A 16,076-nucleotide genomic window follows, 5' to 3' on the forward strand; every position below is an offset into this window, starting at 1 on the left:
CATCATGCAATTGAGAACAAGTCAAATTCTCAAGTCGAATTATGATACACGAGGCCTAGGAAATGCAATAGAATTTAGTCGCCTATATTCTATATCAATATTCCTTATTGAGTTTTTAAAGATGTCATTCATCACATTATGAAACAAGGGACGCAATGTGTCAAGTTCCTACCAATAGTGTAAGGATATGTAGTTAGAGCTAGGATTAGGTGGGAGTAGTAATGTGATGTTGTAAACAAGAGTACATAATTTGGAAGCCAGTATGTGCTAGCTTGACTCACAGTGCCTAGTAGGAGGGGATCTAAGACACCAAAGGTAAATGTAAATGATAAAGCTATAAGATCTAATATGAGGTGATGGAAAATGTATCACTATTCTAAAGATCAATAAAAATAAGTCTTAACTTATAATTGTAACTAAATAAACTAATAAAATACCTAGTTTAACTCTAATATAATTTTACTTACGACAACTCTAATTTTTCTCACTTAACCTATATTCTTTTCATTGTTTTTTTGTTTCTCTTTCAATTGTTTTTATTTATCTCTTTATGTTGATTTTTATTCTAATGGTTAAATTTATAATGAAGAAAATATTTATAAACAGTCTATAAAAATATGTATTTTTTTAATCAAACAATTAAATTCATTCGATAATTAATTTAGTTAAAGAGTTTTATATTGATTATTTCATAGGGTATAATATGTATTGAATGTTTTGTAAATGAGAGAAATTTAAATAGGTTTGGTACTAATGAAAATTTTATGGTTAGATTTATTGGAGATAGAGTAGTATAAGAATGAGTGATCATCCAAGAAGTTTCAATCTTTTCTCATTATAAGCATCACCTAAATGTACAAAATTCTAAATTTTGATCATTCAAGCTCATAAAAAAGGTGCTTTTAAGAATACTGACCAAATAAATATCTTTTGACCATCTTCCAAAAAAATAGTGAGAAATATAAGTTTGTAACTTTAAGTTTTAATTAAAAGTTATTTTATTTTAACTACACTATTTAATTTATTTTTATTTTTTTCAATAAAAGTGGATTATTCCACTAAACTTTTTTATTAATATTTTTTATTTTTTACACAGGATTCAAAGAGCATATTGGAGGAAAGAACCCTGGGAAGAAAACCTTCGGTCACAACTCATAAAATAAACCTATAGTATCTAACGGATCAGTTTATACACCCCCACCCAAAACCACATACAAAATGCGGCCACAACACATATAATATCAGTTTTGCATAGAGCCCATATGACAATTTGCCAAAAAAAAACCCATTGGATAATTTTCAAATGTAGACTCCACAACTACTATCAATGGAAGAAGACAGAATTTTTCTATTCAATATTTTCATTTTTTTTTTACTTTGAAAAATATAATAAACATTATATATTCATATTGTATTTTAATAATATCATTTTATAAGTATTAATATATATTTTTAAATTTTGATGTTTTTATGTTTTAAAATAAAAATTCCTTAGTTTATAATGTAGATTTATTTTTATTGTTGAAAAAGTAAAATAAAAATATGTATTTGTTTTATTTTTTAATCAAAGGTCCCTATATGAGACAAACGAGTTAACTTTGCAGATCAATGGTTCTAAGTGAACGAGAGACATGCAAAACTTTCTCACCGTTAGATCACCATTTGTCATTCTGGCCTTTCATTCATTTGTTTCCCATTTTCCTCGCAGTGCTCTTTTTCCTTCCCTGAAGTATCTAGGCGAGAACCGCGCGTTTACTCCTACACAAATTCTTGCGATGATTCTATCCAATCTTAAGCAGATTGCCAAAGATAATTTGAAGACGGTGATTGTAGATTGTTGCATTGGAATACCAGTTTATTTCACAGATCTTGAGCGTAGGGTTGTTTTGGATGTTGCTTCTATTGTTAACCTAACTCCATGTTTTATGTTACACGTGGGAACTAACTCCATGTTTTATGTTCATAGTTTTTCTCGTTGATCTTCGTGCAAAGTTAGGGTTTTGGTGTCCATGAAGACTCAAATACTGTTTTGCTTATATTTCTTATTGTTTTGATCTTAAAATTTTCATTTTCTTATTACAATTACATATCTATTTTAAATGTGGACTTTCTTAGTCTTCAGACATGTAGTTTTGCTGTGAAAACACTTCGTTGGTGAAGCGGCCATCATGGTTCAAAAGTGTTGGTGAAGCAGCCATCATGCTTCAAATCCCTGTTGGGCCTTTGTTCTTGCAAGGCCTTGTGCCTTCGCTGGGTCATTGTGCTCACGGATTTGAACAAGTGAAGTGTGGGGATGAGGTCCCCCGTTTGTGGCCTCACTGGTTCATAGCTCCAAGTCACTTTCTTTGTATTACAAGCCTCACGAAAATATATTCTCTCCAATGTAAGTAAAAGCCCTTCCACAAAAGGTATCAAAATAAAGGATTTTTTTAGCATTGTTTTCCATTCCACGTGGCCTAATAATAATGTCAAATGAAAAAGAGGTAGCGATGACTATTTCTAATATAAGAAAATAAAGTATATAATGTAAAATATAAAATATTTATTATTTTCTTATATTTATCTTATTTAGGAAATATTTAACATAATTATATTTAAAATAGAATATTACAAAATTTAAATTTTTATTAAATATTTAACTAATTATATGTTTATTTATTCAAAATATAGATTATATTTAAATTTGTTATTTTACATAATATAAATATAGTATAATATTCAATTAATTTATATAATATATTAATATTCTTCATATTGTTATATATTTAATTATTCAAATTTAATACAATTATAAATCTATAGTAAACCAATAAATGGAAAATGTGAAACCCATTTCAATTTTTTAGGTTAAACTTATATAATTATTGAAATTCCTACCAAGAAAAGAATATACTTTATGAATAAAATCCTTAGTCATTGAAAATTTTAGAAAAATATTCTTGGACGATAATATAAAGTCAAAAAAACATGAGAAAATAAATTATTGTTCTAGCCATTTAATCTCTCTCTCTCTCTCTCTCTCTCTCTCTCTCTCTCTCTCTCTCTCTCTCTCTCTCTCTCTCTCTCTCTCTCTCTCTCTCTCTCTCTCTCTCTCTCTCTCTCTCTCTCTCTCTCTCTCTCTCTCTCTCTCTCTCTCCCAAGCTATATACATCCTTTCTATTTTCCATCTATGTCAATATCTTTATCTCTCCCTGTCACTCTCTCCCCCTCTACATTTATATCTTATTATCTCTTCCTCTCTCTTATTCACTCCATCCCTCATGTTATATCTTTATCTCTCTATTTTTTTGTCACTCCTCTCTCTATCAATTTCTATCAATATATCTCTACCTATATCGCCCTATCTCTCTCCCTATCCTTCTCTATCTCTCTCTACATATCCCTTTCTCTCCTCCTCCCTCCTCTCTCTATATTTGTAGAATTCTATCTCTTTATTTCTCTCTCTATTTCCCTGTTACCCCATTCTATCACTTTCTATTAATATCTTTCACTACCTCTATCTCCTTATGTCTCTAATCTCTTTCCCTATACCTCTCTATCTCTCTTTATGACTATCTATCTATATCTCTCCCTCTCCTCCTCTCCCTTTGTAGATATATTTGAGTTATCTTTCCCCATCTTATTCCTCTCCCTCTCTACCTATTTCTCTCCCTCTCTCCCATATATCTATCTCTTCATGTATCTCTTCATGTATCTCTTTATCTCTCCCTCCCTCACTCCCTTCCTCTCACCCACCTATCTTTCTATCTCTACTTCATATCTATTTATTTGTCTCTAGTTTCTCTATCTATTTGTCCCTCTATCTCTTCTAGTCCCATCCTATTAGTAATAGAGCTATGTGATTATCTTTATGATTCAAAAGTTTTGTTTCAATTGAGTTTTGATCTCTATGAGAGGATTCATAGTTGATTTGAAACTATTACTTCTCAACCAATATCATGTAATGCACAAACATATGCAACAAATAGACCAATTTGTTTCCAAATTGACCTTCTACACCTCTTTGGTGTACCCATTGCCCACCAAGGTGCGATTGCTAGTATATTTTAGCCTTACATTTGATTATTTCTATTATATTAATATTTATATATTTTAAAATATTTTTAGTCATATATAATATACGTGAAATGCAATTTTGTCTATTTATTTTATTTTATATTTTTATATTTTATTCTTGTATTTGATATTTTCTATTTCTTAGGATATTATTTATCATATTTTAATATGCATGACGTGAAAGTTTGTGTTCTTATATTATAATAAAATATATTTCAAAATAATTAATTTAATAAAATATAACATAAATAAATAATTATCAAGATACAAAGAAAGGTAAGAAAACAATATATCAACCAAAAAACTAACGAATAAAAATTAGTAAAATCAAATAAATAAATGCAAGTTGAAAGAAGAAAAGGAAAGTAAATTGCATAAAGAAATAGTTGAGAAAAAATAGAGAATAGCACCAAGTTATTATAAACAGTTGGCTATAATATTTACCTAACTCTATTATTTAAAATTTTATATATTTATTTATAAGCTTTAATTAATTAACTTTAATAATACATTAAAAAAATTATATTTTCCTTTACACTGATACCATTTATAATTAAATACCCTAATTCAAATTTAAACTCCTTAAACCATAAAATTTAATTAAAATTTTTAACAAACAAAAAACACTTTATTAATAGCAACCTTCTTAATGAAAAAAGAATTTTATGTATTAAAATTGAAAATGGTAGATTAATAAACCCAAGTCAAGGGCTCGGATGTGTTTGGACTAAACCAGAGCAAGGGTGGATCAAAATTAATTTTGATGGAGCGTCGAGAGGTAATTCGGGCATTTCAGGTGTAGGGTGTATTGCTTGTAATGAACATGGTCATATTTTGTTTAAAGGAGCCCAGTGTTTGTAAGATGGAACAAACAATGAAGCAGAAGTGCAAGCAAACTTACTTGTGGTTGAATTGTCGAGTAATTTGAAGGCTCCGAAGGTCCATTTGGAAGGTGATTCTCAAGTAATTATGGAGGCAATTGTCAAAGGATCTTCTTCGTGTTGACGTATCAAAAAGTTTGTATCCTTCATTTGTTAAAAATTAAGATCCTTACAAGACTTCTGAATCTCACACATTAGGCGGGCTGGTAATGGGGTGGCAGATTACCTATCGAATGTGGCTTGTGAGTTGGATAATTTTGTAACCAAGTGGTGGGGGGCCGCTAATGAAGGGACACACTGGGAAGCCTAGTTGGTTGTTTGGGCCGAATTTTTAGTGACAAGGAGAAGTACCATTACCGTATCATGGTTTGATTTTTTATTTATTAAACGGAAGCTGCATTAATGGAAATGTGTGAAAGTGGTTGGTTGCAATGATTTCACTTCTGGAGATGTACGACCCTTTAATGCAGGCTTTTCTCAATGCATTGGAAAAGATGTGGGCTATCATTTCGGACTTGAAAGGCAGCAGTCTACAAAAATTTCTAGTGTTGCCTTTATTATTTCTTTCCAGTTGTTCCAGTTTTTTTGAAAGTTCTCTCCCCTATTTTCTGAAGGTTGGCAAAGCAATCTGGTTTGAGGTGGTGGAGAGTGTGGTAGTTTGGCAGGGATGGAGTCACGCTCAAGACCAAGAAGCGGTTTTGCCCGTTTCTTGGGCCTTTTACGGAAAGAAGGTTGATTGGGATGTTTTTGTACAATGATGAAATGTTAGTGAAATGCATCCAGAGATTAATGGGGAAGGACATTGGTTTTGTAGAGCATCGTTACAGAACAAATATGGATGCATACTCCCTAATTGTTGCATGGCGTTGGAATTGGAGCAGTCTTTGGATCCGATAAAAAAGGTGGCAAAAGAAATTATTCCAAAAGATTACAACTTAAACCTGGAATCCATCTTTGAATGGGCGGTCCCTGGTAGGGGCTTCGACTTATGCGAAGGCATTATGAATTTTTACCACTTGTCAGGACAAAATTACATTCCTTTCCTAAGGGGGCGGAATAACAGATTGTATGCTCAATTCAAGGCGGAGGCACAAATTGGGTGGGAGGTCTTGAAGCTGTTTGTGAACCTGATGGAGGTCGAAGAGGAGCTATAGTGTGCCATTGAGGAGGCCAGAGCCCTTGAAAATGTTGGTACGAGTGCAGATGGAGGAGACCGAGTGAGAAAACAAAGGTGGTTGGACCCAAGCTCCTCTTCTAGTTAGCTTAGTTCATGGAGTTTTGATTGTTTTTGTGGCTTGGGATTAATTCCCTATTTTTTGTTACCAATGCAGTTTCATCTATTGTTTTATTATTTAAACTCTCTGGTTTTGATACTATTATGAACCATTTTGGAACGCTAGAACTATTTATTTTTTGTTTGAAGATACAGTGATGGGTACTAGTAAGGGTATAGGGTGGTTTTTGAAGGTGGTTTGTAAGGATGGTTTTTTTGGGAGGGTGGTATGGGACTGTTAGAAATTTTTTTGCAGTTATTGTATACATTCTATTATAAATTAATAAAATCACAAATATTACCGATCAGAAAAAATAAAAAAAAATAAAATGGTAGATTAATATTTATTGTATTTTCTTTAACTAATAAATAATTAAAAGTAACAAGTCACAAAGTAATTTATAAGAAGATTCTCGTCTTTAAACAATGGAATTTATATTAAAAATAAATAAAATTTAATTATATCCTACCTTATAATTAGAAAACAAAAATATAACCACTTATAAAATCGTCATAACACAACTTAAATTCTTAAATTCAAATTCTTATTTTAGTATTGGCTAAATATTGTTACTAGTCGATACATGGCTAATTGTCTTCCCTTTGGTGGGGCCTACCTCAACTCCATCGAGTACACCTAAAACTCATGAGGTGTGATGATGTAATACATGCGACAAATTTTTAAAATGAGAGAAAATGTGTAGCGTTTGGATGTCAACGTATTACATAAGACTTGATTAATTCTAAGTGTCAATTCTTATCTTCACTATTAAATGAATTAAAATATAAAAAATTGAATTTTGAACTACACAAACCAATTAAAAAAAAAGAAAAAATATATTTTCAAATCATCTAAAATAAAAATTAAATATAGACATTAGGAATTTTTGTTGGAAATTTTTAATTCTATTTGATGATTGGTTAAATAAATAGAAAAATAAAATTCAATGAATGCAATAGTATTCTTCTTAGAGGGACTAAAAATATTGAACAATAAACCCATGATAAACCCATGATATAAAGGAGTGAAAACAATACAATAAAATGTCAACAACTATCCTTCTATTAAAGGATGAAATAGTTTCCTACAACATGACGTCCTTGGACCAATAGGGAGCCTCCATTTCATCACATAGACTCATTGGATTAAGGATACATGTTGAGAGTCTACCAACTCACTGCTTGAAATAAAATTATAATATGAAATAGTGATGCATTACCTTTAAGCTATGTGTAATCACAACTCACCGCATGTAGTCTAATGCATTTGGCCAAAAAAGCCTTGCAACAAAGACATTGTTCATCATGCACATAAAAGTGGGCTTGTTTGTAATTTGTAAAATAATGATGGGAAAGAACTTAGCGATGCAATGGAATATGACTACTAGACAAATACGACCAGACATCCCATTCCCCTTTTATGACATTGCCAAAATAGATATTTTTGGCTAATTAAGAGACATTAACATTTAACTTGACGACACATTGTTTTAAAGTGATTTGTCTAGGCACCTTAGAACATAATGACACATGATAATAAAATGCTCACCTACAACCCCAACTATAAGCACATAATGTAGAACATGATACACTAACCTCACATGATACAATAAGAATCAAATGCATGAAAATCAAGCAAAATCCCCATTAAAGTGAATATAGATCATAAATCATAGCAAGTGAAGAAATACAAGCAACATCAAGTTAGCATAAAGTGGGGATAGTAAACTAAATTTGGAGGGGTAAAAAGAATGACTTCAAAGACTACCATTGAAATATAAAGTTATATAAGTTAAAAAAGAAGCTTGATGTAACAACACTGTGAAATACAATAAGGATAAGAATTCTAGTTATAAACATAGAGTGATGAATCAAAATGAAGAATAAAGTCCAAAATCCAAGGATTAAATAAATAAATTGAAACATTCCAACACCTTTATGTTTTCAGTCCCTTCAACATTGAAGCTAAGTATATCAATATAATCAATTTAGCCAATTTCCTCACATACCTCTCCAATTATCAATAGAATAGTGAAGATTGTAAAATTATATTTAAAATTTTTAAGGGTATGACACATATAAGGACAAGAGTTTTGGACATAAACATAAAAAGATACTATGAATTAAATAAAAAAATTGGAGCATTCCAACACCTCCGTGACTTCAATCCCTTCAACATTGAAGCTAAGTGCATCACTATAATCAATATCTAATTTCCTCATATCGGTATCTAAATTTTATCAATAGGATATTGCAGAATTATATTTAGAATTTTAAGGGTATGACGTGCATCCTAGTTATTTTTCCTTATTTATGGCTAGTGACAAATTTAACAACTCTCACATGAGGGGTGTTTTTTTAGATCTTTCTTCTAGGTAGGAAAATTCGATAGATTTTCTTAATAATCAAAATCAAACACTCATAGAATCTATTTCATTAAAGGAGGGACTTATCTTATTCTTTATGTGTTTAGAACAAAAGTTGATCAAGCAACTTCATAATAAATGATTGAAAATCTATTTTTCATTATATTCATGATTATCTCATTACGTCGAAGGCATCTCTTATCTGAGATGGATGATCTGATGTGAACAAATAATGGTTGGAAATGCTTTTTAGCCCCTGCAAGACTATCGAAATCATCTCATCCATTCATTTGACTCCCCATCCATTGTTCATGCATTAATTTTGTTTGATATGTAATAGATATCCTGACAAAGTAAGAAAGCTAATAATATTCATTTTGTTTGTTGGTCCAAGGAGAATATGTAATTGTTTAGCAAGACAGTTTGAATTTCACACTTTATATAGATTTCGTAGTACGCCCTTGTTGTCTTCTCTAAGAGGTTGAAGCACCATTTGATATTAAATATATTTTTATTTCCTACCACTTGTATGTGGTACATCAATACCATTTGTCCACTATTCAAAGCCTGCCCACTACCTATTCATTTAATCTAACATTAACAAGCAGAAAAAATTAAAACCGATAAGTTTTCCCTTTGACAAAAAACCCATACACATTAAACGTTAAAATAGTGCAAATACATATCAGTCGGTAATATAAACAAGAGCCATGATACAGCTAGAGTCCCTGCCTAGTTGCTAAAAATTGACGAGTTATTATTTTTTTGTTAGAATAACAAAACGATTGCTTGCTGTTTAGATTTCATAAGGAGTTTAGTGATTGATTTTTTGTCATTTTTGGCTTACCTAACACAAGGCAATTGTCTTTTTATTTGCCACCATTTTTGGTTTGACATTGAAATGAGCATACAAATATTTCAATAGTAAAAGTGAAAGAAGAGAGCTAATGGAGTAATTTGACTTTTCCTTAAAACTAGCAATTGCACCTTGGTGTGAAATAGGTATGCCGAAGAGGTGTGTAAGGTCAATTGGGAAAAAAAATTGTTCTATTATTTCATATTTGTATACTCTTATGTATTACCCGAGGCCAATTGGTAGGCCATTTAGCAAGTGATGTTGTTTGTGGAGCAAAGGTGTTAATGAAGAAATGATATCTTCAAATCAAGTATGCATACACTTATAAAGATCCAATAGGAATGATATAAAACCTATGAATCAAGAAAATAATTAGGCTCATGTTATGTTCATAATAGGGAGGGGGGAGATGGAGTGGGTAAGAGTGTCAGAGAGGGGGTGAATAGATAGTGATAAAAAAGGTAATATCATATTATATTATTTTCATAATATTATACTAGTTAACAAAATAATATTTCTTAATCTAAATTTAAATTTTGAAAAGTATAAGAATATAAAATATTGATATTTCAAACAATGATAACATTAATAAAAAAAGTTTTCAGATGTGTATTGTTGTGGTTAAAAAACTTTGTGGGTGAAGCGATCACCAAGGTTCAAACCCCTACAAATATGGTGAGTTTCAACAAGTGAAGTGTGGGTTTTAAATTTTGATATCTAAATATACTAAAAATAGTCAAAATATCAATAGACTCTTGGTGGTTTGTTGATAGGTTGAATTGTTGGCTGAATTGATGTGCATCAATCAGACTATTGTACTCCCATATCAAATAGTTTCACAACTTAGAAATGATAAAATAGTTTTCATATAAAATATAATAATTAAAATAAATTAATTAATTAAATTTAAGTTTAATATTAAACTAGCAAAATTCTTAATATATTCAATTTTTAACTATTCTAAATTGTCCTAACTCACAAATTCCTCACACTCTACCCACTACAACTTAAAACAAGAGATGCAATGTGTGTATAGTTCATGCTAAGAGAATTTTAAGTTTTTATGTAGATGTAGTGGTAAAACCATTTGGTTTAAGCTTTTGTATAAAATTGACTATTATATATGTCTTAACATTTAATCCATATGCACATTATGTAAAAATTGAATTGTTTAGAGGAATATTCTAAAAATATATCATGGAAACACAATATAGATGTGAATAGGAAATATATTATATAATACTATCAAAACCTAAACAAAATAACCTTTCATATTTGTGAAAAAAAATGCATTTCAACCATAATAAATCTACCCAAAAATGCAAACCAACATTCATATAAGTTTTGAGAGACAATTTTATGCTAAATTATTCTTTGAGGAATCGAGATAGTTGTGATATTTATTTGTTTAAGGTTTGAACAGTTTCTCACTGAGTTCTAAACTTCTTGAAACACAAACAAACAATCAAATAAGTTTTCAATAACAATTCAAAACTAAATTATGTTGAGTAGAGTGAAAACAACAATGCATAAAAAACAAAACAGCTATGAGGCTAATAAATAGAGAGAAAGAAAGATGAACTTTAACAAAACCGACTTAGCTATTGCCAATGCATCTATCTCTCAAATGCTCAGGCACCACAATGGTAAGGCCAAGTCGCTCTGCGCTCTCCATGGATATCATCTGGTTTATTCCATCGCATAAAACCAAAAGGAAAGTAAGGTAAAACTCTATCAAATATTCTTCATGGCAACAATGATTCTTTACACAGTTAAATACAGATTATATGAGTTAATCAAAAAAAAAATTGTGCTAGATGATTGATTTCATTTTTTGTTTTTGGGTGATTTCAAAGGCAAAGCTAGTGTTCGTCCATCAAGTAAAACATCAGAAATTTGATTATTTGCTTGTGTACTACCATTCACCAGTTGGGAAGCATAAACATTAGCAGATACCCCCAAACAACAACAAAACACACAAGCTGTAAGTTGTAACAGCAGTGACAATTGTGTGTATTTATTTCCATTCAACAAGAAGTATTTTATCGGCAGCTCTAACTTAATGATAAACCACATCACTTTGGTTGTACATTTTAATTGTTGGTTTTTTAATTTATATATTTCACAAAATATTTAGCTTTCTAATATAACATTTAGATTTTGGATCTTTTGCTCTTATTTCACAATGTAATGATTTTTTATTATAAACAAAATCACTTTGCTATTGAAATTGTTAGTATGTACAGTTCCATACATACATTTGTGCATGATGCATACATGGTAGAAAATTCAAAGACAATCTTAGAATACAAATACATTTTTGACTTCATATAATAAAATCAAAATTAAAATTTAGAAAAAACATTTTTTTAAGATAAACTTTTTTTAAGATTGATATATAATATATATATTTTAATAAATGTATATTATCATTTACAAAATAGCACCACATGATATTATGAAGTTGTATATAAAACTATACCAAAAAGTTTGCTAGAACTGCTAGACCCCAATATTTTGAGAGCTACAAGATCATAAGCTCTGTAAGCGCTCTCTTCCTGCTCATAGTTACAATTGTGTTAACCACTACTAATATCATGAAATGAACATAAACATATGACAATTTGGGAAAAAAGGACAACAAAAAACAAAGGTGTAGAAGAGGGAAATAACAAACCATTGTAGCATGAGCACAAGCTCTGGCCTCCAAATCCATTTGAGACAATAGCAATATTTTATATTTCCAGAACATTAATGACAATGGCTATTCCCTGTATGTATTTATATAATATACATATGTGTGGTAAATACATCATAACTCATCAATTATGTAGTCATAATGACAATTGCACAACTATAGACCAACCTTACAGGTAGGGAACCTAAATTCAATCACATTGTGGCCTTTTGGTTTGAAATAATTATATGAAAGTTGTAAAAGCCTAAAGGTACTTGAGCCTCATATGGGAGGAGCTGAAAAAATGATGAGTAGGCATGCAAAGGATTGTTAATTTCCTCATACAACAATCATAAAGCTTTTCAAGTTGTCTTGAGTTGGCCTCCTCATGGAGGTTTTCTTCTTTTGTACATTGTTTACCAAATATTTGAATACAATATAATCTTCTTCTTCTTGTTGCAATATTTTCTTGAATAGGTCAGTCCAATTCAAATCATATAGGTTTGGTGATTTTTGTAGATTTCAATGATAAAGAAATCAGATTTTCAATTTGAGTAAGATTTTTCAACTTCTATTGTAGTTTTTGTAAGTTATTAGATTTCGAATTTTGTTTCATAACATTTTTCCAACAATAGATCAAGAGAAATAGAATATATAGTTAACAGATAACAGAAGGATGATAAAAAATAGTACATAGAACATTAAAACAATAAAACTTATCATCCTATGCATTGATCAAGATTGAAAATATAAATTCATAACAACTACAAATTGCAACAACAATACACCATAGCAACAATATGTTGTTATAACTCTAATATAATATAATGAACTTGAGAAAAAATTGCAGCAGCATCTATAAAAATTAGATTGATGATATAATATTTCATTAGAGGTAAATATCCTCGACAACATATTAATAGATTAGAAGCCTAATTTTAGTTATGAAGGGATTTCTTAAGCCCTATAACATACACTAGCAAATAACATGGTTAATAATAACAGACAAAACATGTGAGTGGGGACGATCTAGCAGTGAATAGAGAACATATCAAACTAATTACATGGAACAATAAAAAATCTTCAAATTTAAGGAATTGGAAATAACAGCGGGGAATTCAATTCATTACTATATTGCTGTATTTTTAAATTTAATCACACTATACCTATATTTCATGATTAAAATTTTTAAAACAATGAAAGAAGATTTAATATTATAATTGAAAAGTAAAATTAATTAAAGCTATGAGATTTCCACAATCCATATTGTATAATAGTTTGTTTTTCTGGATTCGATTGTAACACACACAATCGAATCTAGAAAAACAAACTATCATGTAAAATTAATTGTCAAATTTAAGTCTAAAATTCATAGTTCTGTACATATAATTATAATATTATTATTTTCTTGAAATTATAATTATTTGTTTTCCCTACACAATGAAAGAGGATTTATATTTGTAATTTTTTTTAAAAGATGATTATTATTTTTCTAAAGAATATTTTGAAAAATATAAACATGTCAATATTTTCTGCTTAGTGAAAAAAAATCAATCACTTAAAAACCCCAGAGGAGGAATGTGACCTGTGCAGCCAAGATCTGTATCAAATTAAAATAGCAATTTTTTCAGCATATGGTGTATGCATTGGGATTCTCATCAGTGAAAGAAGTGTATTAATACACCCTGTACACGTATACAACTATTTTAATGGCTTCAGGATTTTTCTCCTCTTTCTCTGGTGCCTGTTTTAGGGGAGCCTCTTTGTTCTCTTTTGTGGCAGGTCCTGGAAAAAATACGTGTATGAAAAAGACTGCTGACAAGTGACTTGAAAGACAACAGCTGCCAAAAGGGTTCTTTGCATGAGATTTTACACCTCGCGAGACACTTCTAGAAACATACTGTAAAGAACATCTTAGTATGAACCGGAAAATTAAATGGAGAAGTGGAAAGAAGGGTTTCTCCATGCAACTATGCTTGATTTTTCCAATTATCATATGTTTTGTTCTCAATCCATGTTCTTTGAAATTATATGGTGCTTATATAAAAATTGTCCTATATTTTTGTTCTCCTTTTGGCCATTCTATTAGAATTTACTATTCAGCGATCCAATCAACTTAATGACAACTAAACTCTGAGCATTATGTGTTTCTAATTGTTACCTTTTTTCCTTCTCTAGCTACTACTCAAAACACTCACTGTGTAGACAGAGCGAAGGATGGAATAGATGGTGACTGAAACTTATTAATCAAATTGATGACAAACAATTATCAAGTATGGTACACAGTTTCCATTACAACATCGTTCAAAAGATTTTATCCATTTCTTTTTTTCAATGTGGATTTTGATGTCATTTTATTTCAGAATGACCAAAATGGTCTTTAAATAACATCTATACATCTTTCTCCTTATATTAATTATTACGTTTCATACACCCTGCCTTTTTTTTCATTTTTAGCAGATAAATCTATGAGTGGTCAAAGGTGAATCTGTGAGAGTGGTTAAAGGTGGAGCTCCAGAAGACAAATGAGACATTACAAAGGAAAAGGATGGGAGTTGGCCCTTTTGCAAATTTAGAGCCCATTAGAGAAGATTCACCAATTTTGCATTTATTTCAATGTAATTAAGCTAAAACAGATTCATAACTTATGAGTAGCTTTAACATTGAAAGCAAGATTTAGGATCGAGTCATTTCTTTGGATAGCAGCTTTAATAGAAATTACTTACAGGATTTTGAAAAATGGAGAAATTTATGTTTTTGTTGTTAACAGAAGCTTCCTATGATATCCATGTGAATAATTCGAGCATATTGCTATTGTTGGAAAATTTTGGTTAATGATATTAAAGGCTAATTTTTGGTCTCACATTTTCCTATTCTTGCTTTCCTTTTATTCTCAAGGAAATATAAACAGCAGGTCCAAATATATTTGGGTACTTCTGCTTTCTGTTAAGTCATTTGATTGTTGTAATGCCCCGCCAGGAAACTCCGAAGGGATTAAGCTAAAACACAAGAATAGAGTGCTAATTAATTTTTTAAAAAAAATTAAACACCACATAACGATACAATGAGTTATCATGAGATCAGATAACACAGCAGAAGACTAAACAATACCTAAAGAGTTTCTCAATGTGATTACTTAACTTAGCATATAACTCAACTCATGACAATTAATACAATTAAGCAGATTAACTTAATTACATGTTATTACTTTAAACAAGGATATAATCCATTTGGTAAATTAAAATTATAGCTGATAGGACAAGTTCATCCATTATGGTTGATAATCTAGCTAACATGAGGAAGTTCACCCATTAAAGTTAAAATATAGATAACTTAAAGAAGTTCACCCATTAGAGTTCAAATTTAGATAGCTTTACCATTCATTACATTCAATCTTACATTAAACATATGCCATGCATCTAGATTCATAACGTACTTGAACTTCATCAGAAACTAATGAATACTTTCCATGCATACTTACATTGCATTATCAATAAATGAATACATTCCATTATACAAATCTACATTCTTTCATGATCCAAATTTCTGCATTTAATATGATAACAACTTACATGCATTTAAGATTAACTTTATCTAATCCATATTATACATACTAGCATAATGCCATCCATACATGCTAAATTAAAAAGAAACATAAGAATGTAAAAACATCACATAACACTGAAATGATCTCGGAGTTCACCCCTAGTGGGCTACATCTCTGGGTCTACTCAACTGCAAGACCCCTCTAATAAATAATAGGGAAGAATACATAAGGTTCACATTATTTACAATCTTGCCATCAAGGCGAACATAACCAATAATACATACGACTACATTTGTCAATAAATACATGAATGATCCCTAAATAAGAAAGGATCCAACTGAAGATAATAAGAAGCAATAACAAAAGATCAACTGGAGCATCTGCAAAACTAATTCTTCGCAACCCAAGGTCTAACATGAT

General features: G+C 30.3%; 1 long non-coding RNA gene across 1 annotated transcript; it reads left to right on the top strand.

Annotated features, from left to right (window-relative positions):
* The first annotated feature begins 14,054 nt into the window (after positions 1-14,054).
* LOC131028556 (uncharacterized) lies at positions 14,055-14,848 on the top strand. Its single transcript, XR_009102606.1, has 3 exons — positions 14,055-14,143; positions 14,288-14,382; positions 14,570-14,848. It is a non-coding gene; the product is annotated as an uncharacterized LOC131028556 (long non-coding RNA).
* Positions 14,849-16,076: the final 1,228 nt, after the last annotated feature.

This window comes from Cryptomeria japonica, chromosome 1 (genome assembly GCF_030272615.1).
Source record: "Cryptomeria japonica chromosome 1, Sugi_1.0, whole genome shotgun sequence".
In the NCBI taxonomy this organism is placed as follows: Eukaryota; Viridiplantae; Streptophyta; class Pinopsida; order Cupressales; family Cupressaceae; genus Cryptomeria; species Cryptomeria japonica.